This window comes from Pygocentrus nattereri, chromosome 1 (genome assembly GCF_015220715.1).
Source record: "Pygocentrus nattereri isolate fPygNat1 chromosome 1, fPygNat1.pri, whole genome shotgun sequence".
In the NCBI taxonomy this organism is placed as follows: Eukaryota; Metazoa; Chordata; class Actinopteri; order Characiformes; family Serrasalmidae; genus Pygocentrus; species Pygocentrus nattereri.
Window position 1 is genome coordinate 49,809,380 of NC_051211.1, and position 25,894 is coordinate 49,835,273.

At 40.7% G+C, this 25,894-nt stretch overlaps 1 protein-coding gene across 2 annotated transcripts in view; it reads left to right on the forward strand.

The window, feature by feature from the left end:
* Positions 1–25,894, forward strand: part of chst11 (carbohydrate (chondroitin 4) sulfotransferase 11) — an 88,166-nt gene that overhangs the window by 57,084 nt on the left and 5,188 nt on the right. The window lies entirely within an intron of this gene.

The following is a 25,894-nucleotide window of genomic DNA, read 5'->3' on the forward strand; positions in this document are numbered from 1 at the left end:
CTGATTATTCAACGTTTCAGTGCAATCAAATGGTCAAATCCCCCTTTCTCACAGTGACGGTGATAGGAACCAGACGTCTGAAGAGTTTAATGCCTCCAAAAGCTCCATCAGAGAAAGATATTATGAAGTTATGAATATACTGCCTGCTTTGAAAGTTTTGAATTAAGCTTTTGGCCCAAAACATATTATTAAATGGTGAGTTATGTCAGAGAAGCACTGGAAGGCAAAGCAGAACCCAAGTAAAACATATTTTTTCAGATTTACTACTATTTGACCCTTTTATTATATTAAAGCTCAGAAGACTTGTGTAGATTCACTGGTGGTTTTGGGTAGTAAATATCATTTTATATGTAAAGATAAATGTATATTTGTGTTGTAGGTGCGGTGGCCCCTGGTTCCTGTCACCACCACTATAAAGAAGTCAGTCATTACGTTTCTCTGTATCAAATCAATCTGATTGACATTTACATCTCAACAACTGAACTACGCAGAAACTTTCCCCACATTTGAAAAGGTATTAAAATGCAAAATGTCCGTATTGTACTGCCTGCTGCATTTGTCAAGCAAGGCAAAATGGTGTGTTCTAATAGCAGGAATGATATGATATCATTATCATGATGCACTTTCATGAGCCTTTCAAGGGTCCATACTTAAAGAAGATAAACATAAAGAGCACTGAACAGCTGCCTCTTTCATAAAATGACGTTTAGAAAGGGTTCCCAAATGGTCTAGCTCTGTGGTCCTCAAACCCGTGCTTAACTGAATGTAGCTCAAGGCAGCATGTCACTGTTGAATAAGGAAAGTGGTTATACTTGCAGTTGTAAATAAAGCAATAAGCTTCGACAGGCCGTACATTACAGTGATTTTCTCCTCTGTGTAAAGAACCGATGTAAATGCACAGCAGAGATCCTGCAGTAATCTTCTGTGTTCCTTTAATAGAGCAGACTGCTGTGAAGAATGCTGCATTCTGGGAGACTAATGTTAAGCTTCTTGACGAAGAAGTTAAAATGTTGGAATGTTATTTGCAAAGCATTATGGGAATATGACGGATACTTTGTAATTCAGCCTGTTTCTGAATGTTGCGCTTTTATTGAAGTCGGTTCATTTGCTTTCATATTTTTTTTCCATCCACAGTGCATTTTGTGTTTGTTTGCCAGTTTTAAATATGATAGTTAAGTATTTACACCTAAGATAGATTTGAATGCATTTGACATGTTTTGTGTTTCAGCTCATCCTGTGACTTAGTTACTGTTATCTGGGAAGTCTTAATGATGAGTAAGTGCGTGTAACTGGGTTCAGATTACGGTGCGACTGATCAATAGTAACGTTCAGTTGGGACCAATAACGTTCCCTTAACGCTGTAACCATAAGCATGAACGCTCAAGCAGTTGGTACTGAAGCTGAATGTATACAGTAGACAAGTCTATTAACACTGCAAAAAATAGTACCTTGTGAAGTGAAATTATTTTAAGATTAATTAACTTATTTACAAACATTTTTACCTGCTTTCAGTAATTTTACTAAGTAAATTTATCTCACTATATTTGGCAGATAATTTTGCTGGTTTCAAGCACATTTCTTACAACAGGCAAAATAATCTGCCAATATCGTGAGATAAATTTACTTAATAAAATAACTTAAAGCAAGTAAAAATGTTTGGAAATAAGTTAAATAATCTTAAAATGATATCAATATCTAGATTTAAGATGCAGTTTTTTTTTGCCGTGAAATAATACAGTAGTGCAAGTTAATAATACAGTATGTGTACTGTAAAAATACAGCTGCCTGTTAATTTACACTAACATTCATACAGTACTTATCAATAACAGTAAGTTATCATCTAACAATGGCAGGAATGTGATACCAGGTATGACTCATGGGTTGAGTTCAGCAGAAAATGCTGGATGGGATATTGTAGGGAATAAATGAATCTGCGTAAATCATGTGACGTAGTGTGAAAATATCTTCAAGCACTGTAATGTAATATTTTTGCCATATTGCCCACCCCTGGCGTGTATTTCCACCTAATGTGTAAAACATAAGATGTTTACAATACATCAGATATTTCCTATGGGTGCCTAGCTTCCATGTCTGAGTCCCTTTGAGAGATAGATCTCCTGTGAAGCGGCAGAAGAACAGGCAGTGACTGCTTTGAGTCCTCAGAGTCCTGCTGTGGCCAGCAGACAGTGGAGACTTTAGGCAGAGAAAAGCAAAATACGAACACACGCGTTGCTGCTGTACGTCTGTATGCACAATGCAGAACCTCTCCATGTGTATCGCTTCAAGCTGAAACACAAGCACACACGTGTCTGGCATAAAGATGGTGGTTTGAGCTCTAGTTAAAGGGAAACTCCACCAATTTTTGCTAAATTGCATGATGAAATGCTGAAGATATACGCTTTAAAAATGATCATAGCGAGTGAAAACATCTTAATTGTAGAGTTTTAAGCATTATTTTTTGAAATAAGCAACATTACTTTTATTATTTCTCAAAGCAAGTAGAATGATCTGCCAATGGAATAAGACACTTTCACTAGGTACAATTACTCAAAAGTGAGAAACGTCTATAAATAAGTCACATAATCTGATATTATTCTCATAGTGAGAAATATGAGATAAATTCACTTCATTTGAGCTGCTAAGAAATGCAGTGTAGACAAACTCATTCAGAGTGGTTTGGTGTGAAATGCTTCTGGAGAAACCTATAGAGTCAGAATTGTTCACAGTGGTGATGATAGGAACCAGACGTCTAAACAGTTGTGTTATGATAGTTCAGAGGCCTAAAATGTACAAAAAAATAATCCCCATATAAAACTTTTTATCCAGATTTAGTACCTTTTACCATCATCATTACATGCAAAACTCAGAAGACGTGTGCGTTCCCTGATGGTTTTGGATAGTGAATAAAATAGATATATTTGTGTTGTAGACATTGCGGCACTTGGTTCCCATCATCACAGTCCGAGTCGTTAGATTTCTGTACTATGTAACTTCTCACATTAAAATAATCTGAAAGACTTTGTTTATATCCCAACCACTGAACGTCGAAAAATCAGTCCCCTTTAACAACAGCCCTTGAGCCTCTTTACCCTCTACAGCCTCTGCGTATTTGTAGATCGCTGTGGATTAAGTCCCTGGACATGATGGACGCAGATGAAGTGGAGCTAAATTACACTGTCAGTGGTGTTTCAGCACTGAATGTCCTTTAGTTTAGGACTAAGTTTAATCTGTGATCGGCATGGCAGCTCAGTGTATATCTGTCTGTTGACAGTTTGATACTATAGTGAAAGTTAAGCTAACCCCTCATTATCTCTCAGCTCATCGTAGCCTTGCTATAATCATAGCATCATATGTCTCCTATTTCTTCCTCTAAGTGCACATACACACACACACACACACACACACACACAGACGCTCAGTTTCTACATCGCTGGATTGTGGCTATGAACTCGCTGAACTGCAGGCTGTCTCTGTAGCTCAGTGTAAGAAGCTTTTCAAGTGCAAAAGGTGGAAAATCACTGGCTTCACTTTACCAACATCTCTCGCTCTCTTTCTCTCTCATGTCCTTTGCCCCACCCTACTCGTCCTCCTTCTCTCCTTCTCCTTCTTACTCAGTGGCTGTGTATGTTTGTGTTTGGCTTATTTTAAGCCAGTTTTCTCCCCTAAGAAGCCTCTATGTGTGCAGGCCAGTGAGGAGCCTTCAGGGCCTTCTAGGCCCTCAGAGACTATGACTTCAAGCAATAAATAAAATAACACATGCCTGTAATTTTTTATTCATTTTTATTTCATAGCATCATCATACTTGGGTTTATACTCTGTAAGTATTTCAGTCTTACTCTTATTTCATTGTTAAGTGTTGTTTGAGTTAAAAGCCCAGTGGAAAATGATCAAAACCGGTTGTTTTTTCTCAGCAGTATGTAGGCAGACACAGCCAGGCGAGCTCTCCCATTGGTTAGGCCTTCAGGAACTGAACTGAAGGCCTGCCAGATTAAGCACTAATGTAATTAGGAACTGACAGTGAAATCAACTAATCACTTTTTAGAGGAAAAAAAAGTCCATTTTGGCCTTCTGGAAGTTCTAGATACAGTCGTGTACAAAAGTTGGGGCACCCCAGTGCAGTGACATGTTTTGTTGAGTGAAAATAAGCACTCATGCTCCACAGAGAACACACTTCTGCACATTTTAATTCACAGTTACTGCTTATTTGCTGAATGTAACATATTAGGGAAAAAATAAAGCATAAAATGCAGCTTGTGCAAAGGTTATGGTACATTTTGTTTATTGTATTATTATTACATTTACATTTTTTTTATATTATATTGTATTATATCATGTCATATTTTATATTTTATATATATATTTTATATCATGTCATATTTTATTGTTGGAAAACATGCAATAAAATGTGCAGAAAATGCCATGTTTAACTTTGTTTCCCAATATTTTGACTTATTTTCTGCAAATGTGTAATTTGACTGGGGGTGTTCAAACTTATGTATATGACTGTAGATTATTAATTCTGAAAGTGAATCGTCGCCCAAACTATGCATTTCAGTCAGAAATGAAACACGGCAGCATCTCTGGGCCTTGGGCTCTTTACTGAAGGAGTCGCTGTAAAACTCCTACATACAAGATCAAATATCTCGCTGCTGTCAGAACAAAACCTCCAAAACGGCAACTTTACAGTAGGAGGAACACATACTTTACTTTCACTGTAAGTCAGTGGATCCTGCCTTTTTGTATAAGTAATTTTGGGCCGTTTCTTTTGGTCTATTCATCATGACACACGCAGTGTAAAGGGCAACAAATTATGTCAATTTTCAAATTATGTCAAAAACTGAAATTTGGCAGACAAGAGGGTTTGTTCCAGTAGCAGCGCTATGTTAAATGGCCAATATCTTAACATAATCTTGTGTTTTATTTTTTCCCCGAGCTCCACTTATAAAGTTTATTTGGTGTTATATGCACAAAAATCACAGGTCATTTTTGTTTGACAGTTTTCCAACCTGTCTTTATCTCTGAAACAGCCTGTTTTGTCACAGTGCCTTATATAAGATTTATATATGTGTAAATGAGCTCTGTTCTAATTGGATGCCCTGTATTGTGTCTCACTCAAAAAGCAGGCTGAAACACCGCTTATAACTTCAGTACTTCACTCTGACTGATGCACACACAAACACACACTCCACAGGACGTATCAGGTGTCCCAAAACACTCTATCACACACTGCCATCTCAGATGGCAACTTTAACTGCACACCTTTACGTAACCTCTCAATACAGGACCCTCTGTGTGTGTGGCCAGTGGAAAGGGCACCCTGGCAGCAGCAGACAGAGCCAGTGGAAACTTCCTGAGGGCACTGGACACTACCCTCCACCAGCCCTACACACAGAGAGAAACACACTCTGTTCTTAGTAGCCGGGCTTTAAGGAAGTGCAGTTGACTGTAGCTCTGTTCATGCTGGATCCATTTGAACTGGGCAGATAAGATCGTTTAACCTTTTAACCTCTTCCTGCAGGCCCTCTAGTGACTTGGATGATTTAAGTTAATCAAATTGAGTATTATAACTCTGTTATCAGATAACTGGGACTCTGCTGTCTCTCTGTATGTGTTGTTGTGACCCTGCGTTGAGCTGCTAGTGAGCAATGATGGGTGAAAGAGGAGGGGTCAAAAATGGTATGATCCTAACTCTGGTTGGTATGACTAATATTTCCCATTTTGTGACGGTTGAGCACTTATTTAAGATTATTCATCTTATTTCTAGACTGTTTTTATTTGTCTTAAGGAATTTAATTAAGCAAAATTATCTCACTATACTGCCAGATCATTTTTCTCGTTTCAAGCACATTTCTTAAAACAAGCAAAATTATCTGCCCATATAGATCATTTTACTTAATAAAGTTACTTAAACCAAGTAAAGAATGTCAAGAGATAAGCTAAATAACCTTAAAAAAAAGCTTATAAGAATCTCAGTAGGAGAAATATTAGATTTATTAACTATATTTCATGTATTTTTACTTGACAAGATACCATTTTTTGCCGTTTACTTCACAAAGACTGCCATGCCAAGATGAAACAGACATCTGCAGCTTCCTTTTTGCATAATCCTGTACAATTTCCACATAAAAATAGCATTTAAACACAATTAGAACACTTTTTGACAGTAACTTGCTTGATCACTTTCAACGACTTTTTCTTCCAGTGTTGGAATTCATGCGCATTTCCATCGAAAAATATTCCATAATGTTTTTGACGAAAGGTTGTACCCTCTGAAAGACATGGGCATTTCATTTTATGGATAATGTGAAAAAGGTTAAAATAATAAGCTATTTCTGCCTTTCAATCCATGGAAAACCAACATGGGGTGTCTAAGTTATGTGTTAGGCGACCACAAACCCCTAAAAACGGCTTCGGCATGGATTCCTCAACTCTGGGGCCTGACATCTGGTTCCTGTCACCACCACTGTGAACAGTTTTGATTGTGCAAGTTTCATTTCAGATTAAGCCACTTTGAAACGACTTCACCGTTTAATTATGCAAAAAAAATTTGAACGAAGGATGGAATTCCCATTTGAGGAGCTTTTGTGTTTATTTCTTATTTCACTTTACAAAATGTTTGGTGGGTCATGAGACGAAGACATGCTCTACACCTGGGTCCTGACATGAAACATGTAGGAATCTGTAACGTTACATAATAACAAAATCTGCTAAAAGACACGGCCGTGCGTCGGCTGCGTTACAGTGGCGTGTACTTTCTTGCTGTGACTTTTCAAACTGGGCTATTATGGGAAATTGCACAGGTACTTTATGACTCAGCCAGTCAAATACCTTACATTACATTACAGAGCCTCATGTAGCAAAACTGATTCAGCTCAAATGATACCTGTGACAGTGGCTGTGGTGATTCATACAGCAAAGCCATTCTAAACGGCTATTAATATGATCTTAAAGGTGACTTTGAGAATTAAGTCTAGTGACTGACCCCCTAGTGACCCCCTCCCTATTCATCGAATGATAAATTGAGACGGAGTGAGGATGAGAAATCACAGACTGATGCAATCATGAAAACACGATGATGAAACACTAGTGTAATATCATAATCGAACAGTGCCTTAAGCATTATGGGCTTTTAAGAGAGTGAACTGGTGGTGTAACTGTGCACGAGAACGCTGCAGCTGGGGCTGTTAGCAGGATCATGGAAAAGTTGGTGGGGCTTTTATAGGCTGGAAAAGCTGATTTAGCGTCATAAAGAGCTCACATGTGGGACGGGTCTGCAGGAGCCACAGACAGATGAGTGCGTAAGTGCGGACACGTCACTCCCGCTAGAATAGCTGCATGGTGTTATCATTAAAGGAATATCCCAACAGACTGACGGAGTCTCTGTCTGCCCCCACTGTGAACAGTTCCCACGGAGAATAAGTTCAGCTTGCCTCTCTGTTTATATGAAAGAGCGGAAAACCCTCGGATTTATAAAGAATTATGGATTTCAATGGGCAGCTGCTAAATTCCATGATCAGTATGGCTGCAACAGCTGATCGGCATTAATAATCAAGCTAATATCGTTAGTTTGGCATGTTGACATTTATTTACATCAAAGACCCTTATTAGTCCCACAATGGGGAAATTTCACCTCCACATTCTAACCCATCCGTGCAGTGAAAGACACTGAGGGGCAGAGAGAACACTTGCCGAACCGAAGCAGTGGGCAGCCCTATCCACAGCACTCGGGGAGCAGTTGGGGGTTGGGTGCTTTGCTCAAGGGCACCTCAGTCACAGACTGTCGGCTCAGAGAATCGAACCAGTTGCAAGGCTGGTTCCCTAACCTCCAGCCCACAACTGCCCCATAAAGCAATCACAAGTCATGCCCAGTGAGACTTGTGGAAATACCACAAGTCACGTTGGGCAAGGGAAATACAGATAGAGCAGACTGCATTTCAAGGTCTTGCACAAAAAAAGCTATGAAAACTTTTCCCTTTAACGTAATTGAAAAAGACACTTTCCTTTAATGTGTATAGCAGAGCTCAGCAGGCAACACGAGAGAGTAAACATCTCTATAAACAAGAGAGAAGCTCGACTTGATGAAAGACTGATATCCTAATAAAACTGTAGCCATAAGTGAGTAGCAGCGCATCACTGTCTACTTTTTCTGCTAATCCTGTTTAGTTTAGTAAAGTGCTGCTGGCTGAAGGAATGAGCTGGATTTAAAATGGTTTATAAATCTGTTTCAAATTGCTCGACTAATGAATATGGTCATTAAGGTTGGTTATAAGGTTTTTTAAAACTCTGTTTTCAGTATTTGGATGTGGACTAAAAGCGTATAAATATATATTTACATATATACACCAATCAGGCATAGCATTATGACCACCTCCTGTGTCTGTGCTTATTATCCATTTTATCAGCTCCACTTACTGTATAGGTGCACTGCTGTCTGATCCACTCATACCAGCACAACACACACTAACACACCACCACCACATAAGTGTTACTGCAGTGCTGAAAATGCAAATGCCCACCATCCAAAAAGTACCTGCTCTGTGAGGGTCCATGGGGGTTTTGACCACTGAAGAACAGGGTAACAAAGTATCAGAGAAACAGATGGACTACAGTCTGTAACTGTGGAACTACAAAGTGCAGCTATACAGTAAGTGGAGCTGATAAAATGGGCAATGAGCGTAGAAACAAGGTCATCATGTTATGCCTGATCGGTGTATGGTGACACTTTATTTTGAGGGTCCTTTTAGATGAAACAAACACTCAACAAGTTAGGGTTAGGATTAGGGTTCATAGTTGTAGTAGACCTTGAAATACAACACGAATACTTGATATATTAAAAATGTAAATGTCCCCAGTAGCTCAGTCTTTTAAACCGACCTATCTGCTTGAACTTGACCCCCGGCATCCTTTCATTACTGCAAGTTCTTTAATACTTGTGCTTGGTGTCTGAGCTGTTGAGCTGATGTTAAGTGTTTACATTGGTTGAACTGCAGCTGAAATCCAGCTAGTGTGTTTGGTGATGTGACTGGTGTGGAATTGTGTAGAATTAATGTGTAACCACTGTCCTATAGATTGTTCTTGGGGTAGGAGAGTCAGAGCACACGTTACACTGCTGTGCATGCTGGGGACTGTAGTGCAGCACATTGTGAAACAGGCTAATATTAATAGAAAATTAAAATACTTTTCCGAGCCAGACAGGACTGTGTAGATCTGGCCTGCAGGCCTTGAGTTTGACACATGGGCTCTAATGCTTATGTTACAAATATTACTTTGTAATTGGAAATAACTTTGGTTGTACTAAGAGAGCCATAATGTTTCCATTAAGTTGAAGTTATAGCTTCAGGCTGGAGCTACGGATGGTTTGAAGGGTGAAACCAGTAAAATGTGTTGATGATGTAATGCAAATTAGCACGGGAATTTTGAAAATTGCATTAACATATTATTAATGTGTTAACATTGTGCACCACTAGTTCATACTTAAAGAGGCAAAGTCAGAGAGATGGTGTGTGCATGATGAGAGTGCTGTGCCAGTCTCACGCCTGGCCAATAGAACTTCACAGTGGCACCTTTATTATCTGTTTGTGTGACCAGCGCAGCACTCTGAGACCTGGCTTGTAGCACAATGCTTACTGAGCTAATAGAGAAGGAGGGGACACACACTTTCTCTGTCTCTTTCCCTCACACACACACACACACACACACACAAGTATGCAACTACAGTTAAGCTGTCATGAGTCATCATCGCCACAGCAACGGAGAGAGAGCTGCCTGCTCCACTCTACTGAGAAGGACAAGCACAGCCTCCATTTACATGCGTGCATTAAAGCATGCTATTGCCTTTCTACTCCACTTGCCGCCTTATCTTCATGCTTGGGTGTGATGTGAGAGCTGGGCTGCGTTTGTGTCAGAACACAGTCCTCCATCCCTGCATTAGTGCTGATCTTTACTGTAATAAAGGTAGTAGTTCTCACATTTCCTCAACATCCAAAGCAGATGCCCATTCTGAGCGGTGTCTATTGTGGTAGTTCAGCCAAAAAGAAATTTGCATGATTTTTATTATATATTATCTCATACATACATATAAACATGCATAACAGGCAAAGATGTTGGGTGCTCGAAGTTTCCTTCTTTAGACTGTGTTTACAAGGACATTGTGACTCACGCCTGGGTGTTTCATGCGACTTGTATCTGGATTGTAATCTGCATTTATGCTGGCATCTTGCCAGATAAGTCAGCAGTTTACTAAAAAACAAATCAATACTTCGAACCGAAACAATGTCTTTTTGACCAAAATAAAGCAGTGAGCTGAGTTTGATTTGTGCTGTGTGCCCTGAACTCCAAATGGATGTGTAATCACTGCATTATTATTTCTGAGACCTCCCCCTGACTGTGATTGGTCCTAATCACTGTATTATCATTTCTGAGACCTCCCCCTGACTGTGATTGGTCCTAATCACTTTAACATTCATTCTGAGACCTCCCTCTGACTCCGATTGGTCCTAATCACTGCATTATTATTTCTGAGACCTTCCCCTGACTGTGATTGGTCCTAATTACTTTATCATTCATTCTGAGACCTCCCCCTGACTGTGATTGGTCCTAATTACTGTATTATCATTTCTGAGACCTCCCCCTGACTGTGATTGGTCCTAATCACTTTATTATTCATTCTGAGGCCTCCCCCTGACTGTGATTGGTCCTAATCACTTCATTATTCATTCTCTGGCCTCCCCCTGACTGTGATTGGTCCTAAACACTGCAGTATTTGTTTTGAGGTCTCCCCCTGACTGTGATTGGTCCTAATCACTTCATTATTCATTCTCTGGCCTCCCCCTGACTGTGATTGGTCCTAAACACTGCAGTATTTGTCTTGAGGCCTCCCCCTGACTGTGATTGGTCCTAATCACTGCAGTATTTGTCTTGAGGCCTCCCCCTGACTGTGATTGGTACTAATCACTGCAGTATTTGTCTTGAGGCCTCCCCCTGACTGTGATTGGTCCTAATCACTGCAATATTTGTTTTGAGACTTCCCCCCGACTAGATATACTGAAACAGACTCAGAGGAGAAACTCACATCAGGATGCCTCTGTTTTAGTGGCGGCAGTGCAGTGGGCAGAGTCTTCCCCATATTCCGTATATATATTTTATTCTATGAAAAACAACAGCAGCCGTCAGTTGTTTTCACTTACGGGCTTTCATGTCTGAATCAATCAATGCTTTTTTTATTTTGATGGATACAAAAACTCTTGTGAATGCAGCTGTGCTCTGGAGCCACAAGGCTAATGTGGTTAATCACCAGTTAGCATCCTGTGTTGTGCTGCTGGACTTAGCTATGTGTCATTTGTTTGTCCATTTTTATAGATAACAGTATGTCATATAATGTTTGAAACCTCATCATTTTAAGTTTAAGTGACCCTTATTAGTCCCACAAACGGGAAATTTCACCTCCGCATTTAACCCATCTGTGAAGTGAAACACCACATACACACTAGTGAGCACACACACACACTAGGGGGCAGTGAGCACACTTGCCCGGAGAGGTGGGCAGCCCTATCCGCAGCACCCAGGGAGCAGTTGGGGGTTGGGTGTCTTGCTCAAGGACACCTCAGTCATGGATTGTCGGCACTGGGGATCGAACCAGCAACCTTCCGGTCACCCAGCCAGCTTGTGCCCATAAGCACAGAGTGCAGTCATGGAGTTTGCACTCTGCCCATTTTTGGGGAAAATTCTGTAAATTTGAATTTTGGTCAAACCAAATCTTCCAGTATGTCTTTTTCTTTCGTTTCGTTTCGTCTTTGCTCTCTCGCTTCCTCCTTTCCCCTCCATATGAGTAATGAGGCTAAGTACTGGCACAGATGGAGACGAGTGAAGGAGTGCAAAGGGGACGGGACCGCATTAATAATTTAACGTCCTCTCCACTGAAAAAGACATCTTAGAGAGGACCCGAGAGGTCACGGCAGTCAGGAGGTCAAATCATGAGTGTCTGTCAGAGGGACAAAGAAGGACAAATGAAGAGAGGGACTTGAGCGGTGTGGGGGTGATGGAGGATAGGGGGAATAAAAAGAGTAAGTGGCTCATTATGACTCACTGAGAGATGTGTTTGTCAGGCCCAGAATTCATTGCTGTTGATTTAGTGTCATCTCTGATACACAAATGCTGGACTTTATAGATCCTGCATTATTTATCACTTATTCTTGGCCTCTTTCACCGTTCAGAAAAACTATTCAAATTTTCTTCTGAAATGCAGCTGGCCCATCTCATCTGCGGTCTATTATGAAGGCAGTGATGTTATACTGATATAATACAACTAATCATTGTCTGTCCACTCACAGGATAATTGAATATTTTAACTTTTAGGCCCAATCCCATTTCTTCTTTTTACCCCTACCCCTTGTTTTCGAGTGTCACCCTAACCCCTTGAAACTGAGTGGTTGTAATCTTGCCCTACGAAATGGGACAACCCTAAAATAAAAAACAAAACATTGCTTCATCAACAGCTACTAGCGATGCTCTGTAGGCGACCCGGCCTGACGTCAGTGATAATACTGAAGGGAAAAGTTCAGCTCCTCACTGCTGGGCTTCAGCTACATACATAAGGCAGGTATTTATTATCGCCCACCCCTAATTCTTTGGTGATGCGAAGCTGAAGTCAGCTATTCGCCAGCTTCTTGTTTACATTTTTCCATTCCACCTTAAATGGTGCAGCAGTTACATTCTGGTGGTTCAGGAGTCAGAACTGCTGGACTATTTAAGGTGAAACTGGAAAGTTAGCGAGCTAACTACCAAGACATTAGCATGCTCTTAGCTCATTTTTATGCTTATTATGAAGAAAACGATCAAAATAGATTGAAACGACGTTAAATTAAGACAATACAATAGTTATTATAATTTTTAACGGAGAAAATTCTCACATCTTGCGGTTTTTCTTTTTTTCTCATAACACTCTGTTTGGAGTGAGTCTCTGGAAAAACCTCTGTTTGGAGGGTCATGTAGCCCCAACACTTCTCCCTACCCCTCCATCTCAACAAAAATCAGGACACCCTAACCCTAGACGTGAATGCGCAAAACAGAGGGATGAGGGCTAAGTAGTCGGGGCGAGAGGTGAAATGGGACTGGGCCTTATTGTCATTTCTGTCTTTTAACCCCTTTTTCACACTAGCAATAAAATGCAGTTTCCAGAGGTTTTAGAAGTCCCTCTGTTTTGGCACTATGTTTTTTTTTTGGAGATTCCATTGCGAATGTAAAGCTTCTCAGATTTTAATAAGTAAGGCGACGAAGACAGTCTCTGAATCTAGGCTTTGCAATGCATCTTGGACACACATTGTGAGCCAACTTCAGACGAAGCCAGGGATGCGTGTGACCACATAACCTTTGTATCAGCTGTGTCATCACAGGACACTGGCAGCAGCGCGACACTTCAAAGCGGCCAGAATTCATTCAATCTCAGTAAAAGGTGGCAATTTCTGGTGACAGTAAGGAGTGCAAGCGATGATGCCGTAAGATGGGTGGAGTCAACAATGCAGCAAAGTTGAGCGGAGTTAAACTTTATGCTAATTAGGAGAGATGTGACCATTACCAGAGGAAATTGAGTGGTACGTGCTTTAAACGATATGCACCTTTTTGGTCCCTAGACATTTGTTCCTACTAGAGATGGAAGAACAGCTGCAGTGTTTTTATTTTTAGTGGGAACGCATCTGATTTGTGCTTGATGTCAGTGAAACCATAGCTACCAAGGGTCAGCTCAAGTTTAGAAACCCCATAGGAGGTGAACGACCTTCGGTTTTTGTGACAGGAGGCAAAAAGACTCTGCAATGTCCTATGATTTTAATACATTGCTTTTTATTAACTGTTATATCTATATATATATACGTTCGATGCACGTTTGAATGTTACAGTGGGCATCACACAATTGGTTACTGTCCCACACAACAAAAATCTGATAGGATGTCACTCAACGTATTTGCATAAATTAGCAGAGACGCCACTGAAAAAATGGTGTCTTGTCAAGTGAAATGATCTTAAATCCAGTCAACATATCTAATCTTTCCCATTTTGATGTGCTTGTGCACTTATTAGAAGATTATTTTCCTTATTTCTACAAATTATTTACTTATTTTGGGTCATTTTATAAGTTTAAATATCTCACAATATTGGCAGATAATTTAACTTGATTCAAGCACTTTAATTTCTTAAAGCAAGCAAAAGTATCTGTTAATATCTTGAGATAATTTTACTTAAAAAATGACTTAAAACAGGTAAAAAATGAGAAATAAGGAAAATATTCTTAAATTAGAATCTCAACCGGAGATGTATTAGATTTATTGACTATATTTAAGATCATTTTACTTGACAAGATATTTTTTTTGCAGTGTGCAGAGAAACAGGGTTAGCTATGCGGGTATATTGTTGTCTTTTGCCACATAATGGCTCATCATGACACTGTTTGATGTTAATTATCAAACAGATAAATTTATGGAAAAAACACATCTCTGTTCACATCAGGCATATAGGCAGTCATGGGCTGGAGTTTAGGGAACTAGCCTTGTGACTGAAAGGTCACAAGTTCAATCCCCTGAGCTGACAGTGAGTGAAGTGCCCTTGAGCAAGACACCTAACCCCCAACTGCTCCCTGGGGTGCCACTGACAGGGCTGCCCACCACTCTCGGCAAGTGTGCTCACCGCCCCTAGTGTGTATGTGGTGTTTCACTTCATGGATGGGTTAAAATGTGGGGGTGAAATTTCCACATTGAGGGATGAATAAGGGTCACTTAACTGTATGCTGTTTACATTTTGAGCATCCTAAACTCAAAACGTCTTCACATGTAGTAAATGTGGCCGTCACCCTTCCTCCGGTTATGAAATCCGGTCACTGGAGATGCGATCGAGACGCATGCCAGGTGTTCACGTCTCTCTGTTTACTTATGATCAGATCCCGCAAAATGGATGTTAAGAGCTTAAGGTGTGAACAGGGCCTACAGGACCCAGTGACACATTCTACCAGATATGCATTCCCCATATACCAGAATCAGCTGTCTAGCACGTTTATTGCATTTGATGAGTGACTCACACACTCAGAACTCTTCAGACTGAGCAGGTTTCAGCATGTGTCACACGTCTCAAAGGGCCAATTTTCTCTAACCTCTGATACTGTCTGCCTGCCTGTGCTGGCGCTGGCGCTGCCCCTGAGGATGGAAAGTGCAATTAATTAGGCTGAGTTTAGCTCCGTTTACTGTGTGCTGTAGGTTAGAACTCACCATGCACAAACCATACGCTTTATTTATACTTTTTAATAGGGGCGCGTGGAGCGAATGCATGCTGGACCCGTTTTTAAGCACACAGTGTTATGGCCATTAAATAGGAACCCCACTGACTTCCTTTGAAATTCAGACGCAGGTGAAGCTGCACTTATGTTATACTCCTCAGGATAAGGTTATGCCTTTGTGCAGACGCAAGAACATGAATCCATTTTCTCTGCCTGCCAGTTTAAGCCACACTTCTCGTTAATAATACTAAAAGTTTGCAGGCAGTTTCTGCAAACCCCAGTTCACCGTTCAGCTGGCAGCTCTGCTGTCGGTGCTAATCTGTCTCTCGGCTGGCACAGGGGATTTTGACTTCACCTGCTGGGTGCATATAATCTCCTGTAAATTGTCAGGCTAGTTAAGTAGCATATTGCTGCATTTCTGTCGCTGCTGTTGATTTTGTGAATGGAGGCGATGCAGTGTGACTGCAGGGAGTTACATGAAAAGGGTCCACAGACAAAGTGACGGTAGTGGTGTGTGTAGTAAGTGAAACAGACTAAGCATCCTTTTATTTCACACCCTAAACTTGTATTACAACCAGAGAAAGAGCAGGAATAACCTACGACATCAAGACTTTCTACAGGTTTCATTTTGTAAAACTAAATGAGTAAAAGCATCTTGAAGTTAAGATTCTTCTTCTTATTATTATTATTATATACACTCACCAGCCACTTTATTGCTAGTAAAAGGTTGGACCCCCTTTTGCTGTGGTGCATCTTCTTCAAGGTTCGACGTGTTGTGCGTTCAGAGATGGTGTTCTGCATTCCTTGGTTGTAACAAGTGATTATTTGAGTTCCTGTTGCCTTTCTATCATCTGGAACCAGTCTGCCCATTCTCCTCTGACCTCTCACATCAACAAGGCATTTTCGTCCACACAACTGACCGCTCACTGGATATTTCGTCTTTTTCGGACCGTTCTCTGTAAACCCTAGAGATGGTTGTGCGTGAAAATCCCAGTAGATCAGCAGTTTCTGAAATACTCAGACCACGCCACGTTCAGAGTCCCTTAAATCCCCTTTCTTCCCCGTTCTGATGCTCGGTCTGCACTTCAGCAAGTTGTCTAGACCACCTCTACATGCCTAAATGCAGTGAGTTGCAGCCATGTGATTGGCTGATTAGCTATTTGTCTTAACAAGCAGTTGAACAGTACCTAATAAAGTGGCCGGTGAGTGTATATACTTACATATGTATGATACATGTGGGACATTTAGGCCTTTTTATTTTAGTTTAATCTCCAATCAAAGTAGCCACTTAGTATGAATTTTCATTTTTCATCACAAGGAAGGCAGAAAACTAACAAAATTGCCCTATATTACTAACTATAATATCACATTTTGCAGTATTTATTGTGTCCACTCTGCCTTTATTATAGCTTCCATTCCATTCAGGACACTCTGACACCTCCAGTTTCTCACAAAGTTCAGTCTTAGAAGTTGGTTGCATTTTCTGCTTCTCACAGTCTGAGTAATCCCAGTGGATGATGAATGGTCATTCCTGATGTGGGCGTTCTTCTTTTACAAAATTTTTACAATTTTACAAAAATTGCTGAAAATAAAATTTTACATTAACATGCATTAAATTGTTTTTGCTTCCCCTGTGAAGTTGCCTTTTTGGAAATATTGCATTGTTACAACAGTGATGGCCCATGTAGTATAAAAACAATGACACAGTATAAAAACAAACCAGACGCATACGCTGAGAGAAGTGAGATTTATTAGGGACAAATCCATAATCAGGGTCTAAACAGTCCGGGGTCAAAGAGCCAACACGGAGAGATTGAGGGACAGACATAACGAAAAGGAACACGCACTAGATACACAACGGAGGCCAGAAGATACAACATCATACAAAGATCAGCCACTAATAAGGGAAAGCACAGGGCTTAAATACAAGAACACTGAGGGTTAACAAGACACAGGTGAAAACAATCAAGGGCAGAGTCTAGAAACAAGGGGGCAGAACAGGGAAGAATCAAAACAAGGAAGCACATGGACAAGACCAGAGGTAAACAAAATGTGTGTGTGTGTCTTTTGAGAGCAGGGTGTGTTTAATGGTTTGTAATTACTAACAGAAATACCTCTTAATGCCCATCGCACCAGAATCCTATTACAGATAACTGTTCTTATTATATTTAAGCCATTCAGACTATCTGACTCTGTCAGAGAGAGAGTCATGTGTGTATTCTCTCAGCCAGCAAATTGTGGTCCACATCCTAATGTCTCTCAGCAGGTCCCACAGTAAGCAGCGTGTGTGAGTTGTGGACGGTGTGTAAACACGTGCTGGGTGAGACTCTCATTCACGCCTTTCTGCTCACGTGCCAAAACACAAAAACAGGAGTGATGGAGAGAAACGAGTGTGAAGAGTGGAGGCGCTTTCTCTACCATCTGTGCAGCTCTCAGCCCCACCATGAGATGCAAAGCAATCAAATCTGAAGCCAGATTTGAAGAATTTTCTTATTGTGGTGAAGAAACTTTCTGAACTGAAATGTAATGTGTTGTATGTATGTATGTTTGTATATACAGTGCTCTGCAATAGTCAGAGGCCCCCCTTCGTTTACGTCTTTTCCAGTCAAAAAAGCTCTTATGTACAAGTTATTCATTTTCAGGAGGTTTTTTTGTGAGATTAGATATGAGATAATCCACTTGCACTCACGAAAACAAAAGCTACTGGAGTCCTAACAATGGTGCAAGGCCTAGTAGACCACCAAAACTGACCCCATCAGATAAACATCAGAAAAACACAACTGAATGTGTTTGGATTTACTTGGCTTATGAGAAGCAGAAAATATAACCAGCATTTAAGGTTGAACTTTGGGGGTGGGAAAAACATTCACGTAGATTTCTTTAAAAAAACAGAACGTTTTCTGAAAAGAACAGAAACTGTAATAAAGGCAATGAGTGAACACACCAAATACTAACAAATTTGATATTATATTTGGTTGCATACATAAAATCACTAGTTATTTTATTAATATTAGTGTTTTTCTGAGCAAATAAATGCTTACTGACCAGATAAATAGCTGTTTAAGACTGATTTTCTCAGGTGCCTAAAATCTGTGCTCAGTAATGTATGTTTTCTGCCTTCTATCTACCCTCATTGTCTGTTTTATCAGCTCCACTTACTATATAGGTGCACTTTGTTGTTCTACAATTATAGACCGTAGTCCATCTGTTTCCAGCATTATTATTTGGGTGGTGGTTCCTTCTCAGCACTGCAGTGTCGCTGATGTGGTGGTGATGGTGTGTTAGTGCGTGTTGCACTGGTACAAGTGGACAGTGCAGACGCATCAGTGCTTCTTAATTTTTTAAACACAGTGTACACTCACTGTCCACTCTATTAGATGCTCCTACCTTGTTGGGCCACCTTTTAGATGTAAAGTCAGAGATGATAGCTCATCTGCGAAATTGTGTTGGTCATCCTTTAGTATTTCATAAGTGGCCGGTTTCGGGCCCCAAGACTCACCTGGGATACCGTACCAATGACCTAGCAACACCTTGGCAACCACATGGGATACCAGAGCAATGAACTAGCCACATCTGAGCAACCATCTGGGATACCAATGCAATGACTTTGCAACACTTTAGCAACCACCTAGGATACCATAGCAATGACCTTGCAACACCTTAGCAACCACCTAGGCTACCATAGCAAAGGCCTAGCAACACCTTAGCAACCACTTTGGAAGCCATAACAACTGCTTAGGAACATCTTAACAACCACCTAGAATACCATAGCAATGACCTTGCAACACCTTAGCAATCACCTCTGATACCATAACAAAGGCCTAGCAACACATAACAACTGCTTAGCAACATCTTTGCAATCACCTGGGATAATGTCAATGGCTTAGCAACACCTTAGCAGCCACCTAGGATACTACAGCAATGACCTTGCAACTCATTAGCAACCACTTAGGATACCATAGCAATGACCTTGCAACACCTTAGGAACTACCTAGGATGCCGTAGCTATGAACTAGCAACACCTTAGCAATGACGTTGGATGCCCTAACAACTGCTTAGCAACATCTTTGTAACCACCTAGGATACCATAGTAATGACCTCACAACACCTTAGCAACCACCTGGGATACCATAGCAATGACCTCACAACACCTTAGCAACCACCTGGGATACCATGGCAGCTACTTGGTCAAGCCAACTTAAAGTTCGTTCACAAGCTTCCTCCTCTGATGTGATTTGCTTTTGTAGGAAATTACATTTCACCAAACTTCCCATCCTCCTCACTGTTCTGACTTGCCTGAATGTAGTTAATCACAGTGGAAGTTTATTTCATTAAGAGTAAGTAATTAAACGCTGGCAGCCCTGTCATTATGATAGTGTTGTTTTTGATGTATTTGGGTAAATGTCTTCTAAAGGTTGCGCTGCTTCAAGACTTCCTGCCACTGTGCTGGAGGCATTTTGCTCTTATTGAGTGAGAGCTTATGAAAGGCTTCCCACTCATTTCTTTCACCAGTTTTCACATCGTAAAAGAGCGTGACTCAGACGGGGGGAACGGAGTGACCACTGAAGCAATGAAGGCCAAAAATATGGCACATTTGCTTTGCCACACACTCACAAAGCTTATGCAGCCCTCTTCTGCTGATATTAGAGCTCTCAAGAGTGTGCAGTGACTTTTTGTCACTTTTGTTTGTCCATTAGCAGAGTCAGCTTCCCTGAAAAACTCTCAGCATGTTTAAAGAACTGTGGCTAATGCAACCACTTTGATAGTGATGAGCTTTTTCGTGTATAATTTGGTGCTGATGAGTCAAGCTGTGTTGTGGAGTTTCTTAATGAATTTTGAGATGCCCACACATACATACCCACAGTCAGATACTGTAGAGGTGGGTGGTATAGCAGAAGTAGAATATCATGATACTTCAAAGCACATATATGCAGAAAATGTGCATGATATTTAGTTATATGAAGTTTGCGAACAAGCTGGAACGAACAAAATGCACCAACAGTAAAAGCCGTTTAATAAATTAATCTTTCTTTCACGTGGAATCTGAAACTGACTGACTGCAACAATGAACAAAATGTTTCAGAGCCAGCCTAATATTCCGCATTGTAAACCATCCTGGCTAGTCTGAGCTCAGCAGTCACAGTTACAGTCCAAACAAATGTGCACCTTGATGGCATCTTGCTTGTGACAGAGCACTAAAACTTCAACGACAATAACAACGCAGAAATTAAAGGAGACGCAGTCAGTCGTGGACTCTGTTTGGACCCCATGCACACACTGCCTGTTAAATTAGCTATTCATTCAGTAACACTTTCTTATAGACTACTGTTCATAAGGCTGCACGACCCCTACATAAGCTTTTTTATCACAGCTGAAACAACCCTACTTAGATGTATAAAAAAAAGTCAGCTAAAGTAGCCTTCATGACAGATGACCTATTAGAATCAGCATATATAAACATTTATGTAGGGGTATGTCAGTTGTCATGACAAGCTTATGTAGGTGTCATGTAGCCTTATGAACAGTACTCTACAGTAAAGTGTTACCAAAACATCTTACTTGCTGTATTGATGTTGATGGATGTGGGCACTGGAAGATCAAACAACTTCTATTTTTGGTGCAGGGGTGGGGGGAGCAATGGAAATTTATCATAAATGTATCAAATTGATCACATTATTTGGTGAAATTGTTTATTGTGACTCATAAATGATAAATCAATGTATTTATTGAGCACTGGTGTATGTTGTCATATTGGGTTTTCTTTTTGCCACAGTAAAATCACAGTAACACACAACCTCTCTATTAATTTTCCAGGCTTTGGAGACGTTATGGTACAATGTTACATCTTTTGCTCTGATATATTAAACTCAGCAAATAAATAGAAACTGTGCACTGAAATTCGCCAAAAGTGCAACGTGTGCTTCCTTTTGCTGAGAAAACCATATCTGAAAGGCTGTGAGCACCTTAGCGGCTGTTTATAGATGCTTTTTTTGTTTACCTCGGTGTATTCTACTGTTTATGCCGGGTCTCTTCTGCAGAATGTTTATTTCCAGAATATGCACCATTTAATTGCCTGGCTTAGAAGAAAAGTGATACATTTATCATCATTACTGCTCGAGGAGTCAATTTTTCCTTCCTCGTCTGCCTTTTTCCTGCATTCCACTAAAAATCGCAGCCATTTATTACATCCGTGGTGTGAACAGGCCTTAATACTGTCTTTTTATGAGACATGCAGTTGCTCAGTGTTGTAGAAGTACTGATGATACCAACAACATATTGCCAACTTGTCACAATAATGATAACAACACTTAGAACATGGCTAGATGAAGATAAAACAAAGAACGTGGGAGCTTTCATGTTTTTTTTAATCTTTGCATTAGCATTCGTATGACCTGACCCCCTGCTTACATCCGTAGAGACGTTTTGATCAATGCTTTTCCCTCCAACACAGTGACCTCTCTCTCTCTCTCTCTCTCTCTCTCTCTCTCTCTCTCTCTCTCTCTCTCTCTCTCTCTCTCTCTCTCTCTGTCTCTCTCTCTCCTTCTTTGTTCTCTTGTCATTTTATACACTGCTGACTGTGCAACACAAAGCCTGTCTATTTTATGATCTGATAAACTGCTCGGCCGAAATTCTGCGCGAGAGCTGCGGAGCTCTGGGGAAATTCCATCGCAACAAAGCTCGTACTGTAGGGAGAGCGAGAGAGAGAGAGAGAGGGTTTTTGCGGACGAGCGAGGAGCAGACTGTGTCTGCGAAGGACTGAGGAATGGAAATCAATTATCATTCGGTGAGGTTTGCTCTGTGTCTGAGATTTTAACAGTGGATGATGTTAACAGTGTGTTTAATAATGAATCGTCTGCGCTGGAAGAAGAGCAGCGTGGAGAATAAGGCCAGCCAGGCCTTCTGGGTGTCTGCGCTGAGGCATTGTTTGAGCTGAAGAACTTCTGAAGTGGCACTAAAAGCTGCATTGCTAGTCTGTGGTGAAATTCACAGCCGGCCTGTGAGACTGACCCTTCACATCTGACCCTTTCTGGCCTTTGGGAAAGACTGTTTGTCCAGCCAGCAGCCACAGCTCAGTAACATTCCCTTTTGAGCATCCGCTGATAAGGAATAAAGGTTCAGCATCTACCTTTGCGGAGTCAGCTGGGTCACAGTGGAAGCTGTTTAAAATGCATGAATCACACAGATATGACTGCATGCATTAGTGGAGTTCAGTATTAATCAGTTAAGTCATTGTGTTTTGACCAGTTTGTTGCTTGGCAACCATAGCCTGTTAAATACACTACATTACACAGTGAAATAACTGCTTATTGTGACTTGTTAATGATAAATGAATGCTTTATTAAACACTGGTGTGTTTTAATAATATTGTTTTTTTTTCTATAATAAAATCACACAAGCTCCTATGTCTGAGGCCAAACATGGTTAAAATTATTTTGAAATGTAAATATTATTGTTTTAAGTTAAGTGACCCTTATTTGTCCCACAACGGGGAAATTTCACCCCCACATTTTAACCCATCCGTGCAGTGAAACACTACATACACACTAGTGAGCACACACACTAGGGGGCAGTGAACAGCCCTATCCACAGCGCCCAGGGAGCAGTGGGGGGTTGGGTGTCTTGCTCAAGGATGCCTCAGTTATGTACTGTCAGCTCTGGGGATCGAACTGGCAACCTTCTGATCACAGGGCTGGTTCACTAACCTCCAGCCCATGTTTAGAGGAACTAACCTTATAACCTAAGAATAGCTCAAACAGTTTGCGTTGAATACCCTTTAGCTACTAAATAATAAGCCTTGGTATGTACTAAGCCTGGGATTTTAAGGGATTAATGGCAACTTCCACATGGAGTCTGAAACTATCAGCAACGATGTGTAAAATTCCTACTTGACATCAGCTTGATTATCTGGGAAGGTGTTTTTAAAAAGGCTGACAAATCAGAGGTCAGCTGTCACGGCTGCAATCCAAACAAATCATGATGGCAGCAGAACAGCTCAATTTGCTTGTGGCAGAATACAAAAGCTTCAACAACGATAAAAATGCAGAGGATGAAGAAAATATGTGACAGACCATAGCTGAAAAGTCGTGAGTACGACATACTACAACCTTAGTACACAGCGACTTGGTAAAATCACTGTAACATGCGGCTTCACAAGTCTTAAGCCACAGTCACACAGAATAAAAGTAAAATTTGGCTGCTGAAAAAGCCACTTCACTTAAATGGGAAAGGATACATACACAAATACAAAACATAATGTAGGGTAACACCTCAGTATGGGGGGGGGGGGATTATAATGCTCTTATAATGCACTTATTAAGCCTTAATAAGCCAGTAGTACCAAGCACGGTAGTTAACTGGCTGCTCATTTCGACTATATTAAACAATGACTAGGATGAGTCAAACATTTTCCACAGCACTGATTATAATATTTTACATGCCCATTATGTTCTTAAGATCAAGCCAATATCTGATTAACCAGCAGCTAATTACTCCATTAACTAGGATGAACTAGGAATTTGCCAATGCTAATCCTAACATTAATGCACCTATTAAGCCTTATTTATACCTAGTCAATACCGAGACCAGGAGTGGTTTGCCTTGCTTAATAACCTAGTAATAATCACCCTGTTGCTTACCAACTGCTGGTTTGTTAAGGCTTAACAAGTGCATTATAATATAATAATGATCATTATATTATTTGACAAAGTGGACCTGTATATACAGCAGTTTTGTAGCTCTAATATCCTAAAAAAGATCATTTAGTGCAGAGACACACAGTCTAAATGCTGCTATACCCAGACTTCTACAATGCCGTTTTACAAGTTCCATAAGCATTATATAGATTAAAGGACCATCTAAAGCATTTACCTGCATCTTAAAACATTCCCTGTGCTGGACTGCCTAACAGCTTGACCATTCATGCCAGAGATTCGCTCAGCAGTCCTTTGATCTTCTCAGACGTTTGATGAAAAAGGAATGGGGGTCAAGGAAAGCCAGCTTACAAGAGCATAAGGCCGTGCTGTGAATACTAATGTTTGCCATGAAACAATTATGATGATGCACTTAAAGCATCACATACTAAAGGCAGTTTGCGTTAGCTGGTGCACTGCGGGGGGAATCCCAGCCGTGCAGAGTCTAGTCTGGTAATTGGTCTGCTCTAGACTTGAAAGAGTCTCACATGTGTGTGAAATTGTGCGTGTTCATGACTGTGTGAGTGCAATGTTAAGCATCTTGCACGCCGATGTGTTAGAGGTGAAGCCGAGGGACCATGTCTAGTGAACAGGCCCAGGATGCATTTGCTTAGTCTGTCTGATCGGCTGTAGAGCTTATCATAGATTATAAACTCTGGGACAATGATTTTGTCATTTGCTTGTTTTCATAAAGTGCCAGTACTCTATTCGAATGGAACTTCGGAAGCCAAATAATTCTGTCTGCAGAACATGAACAATACAGTCTTTTTTAATCGAAGGATGTTTGAAAGATCAGTATCAGAATCAGTCAAATCAGTATATTGCATCAAATGTATCTGTTTATTTTACTTTGTAATAAAATTTGAAACACTATTAGACAATGAAAAACATTAGTGCTGAGTAAATATTTCCATGGAGAGTTGCATTAAAATGCTAAGCTGTGGCATCCTGCCCAATCTGGCAACCTTGATCAGGCTGCTGCTCTGTTTGAACAGCAGTGAGCGGGGCAGGAAAGCAGAGCGAACAGCATCTTTTTGCCCTTCACCTTAAAAATGAAATCAACTTTTTGGCAACAACAGCCTTTGTTAGTGACCAGGGGAGCGAAGAACCATTCATAATCGTTTTATACCGGAGAATGCATAAAACTTGGCCATGCTGGCCTTATTGCTCAGTGTAATCCTAAGCAGCTAGTTAGTTATGCTTGATGATAAATCATCACTGTTGAATAAAAATACTTCTATTTATTTCTATTGGTTTTTTTTTGTCTTTTTTTTTGGGCAAAGTTCAAAAAGCCCAGCTAAACTTAAGAACATTTTTCCCTCCTCCTGTAAAGTTCGTAAGCTTCCATAGCTGGCTAACAATTCAAGTGATAAGAAACTGATTTGGACTGCACCTGGAGTTCAAACCGATACTGCTGCTTCGGACTGAGCAAGCTCTTCCAAATTTCAGGCTCCTGAACACCACTCAGGCATAACATTATGACCACCTCCTTGTTTCTACGCTCAGTGTCCGTTTTTATCAGCTCCACATACTGTATAGCTGCACTTTGTAGTTCTACAGTTAGAGACTGTAGTCCATCTGTTTCTCTGATACTCTGTTACCCTGTTCTTCAGTGTTCAGGACCCCATGGACCCTCACAGAGCAAGTGGTGGATCATTCTCAGCACTGCAGTGACACTGACGTGGTGGTGGTGGTGTGTTAGTGTGTTGCTGGAGTTTTTAAACACTATGTCCACTCACTGTCCACTCTATTAGACACTCCTACCTTGTCGGTCCACCTTGTAGATGTAAAGTCAGAGACGACAGCTCATCTGCTGCTGCACAGTTTGTGTTGGTCATCCTCTCGTCCTTCATCAGTGGTCTCAGATTGCTGCCCACAGAACGCTGTTGACTGGATACTTTTGGTTGGTGGACTATTCTCAGTCCAGCAGCGACACTGAGGGATT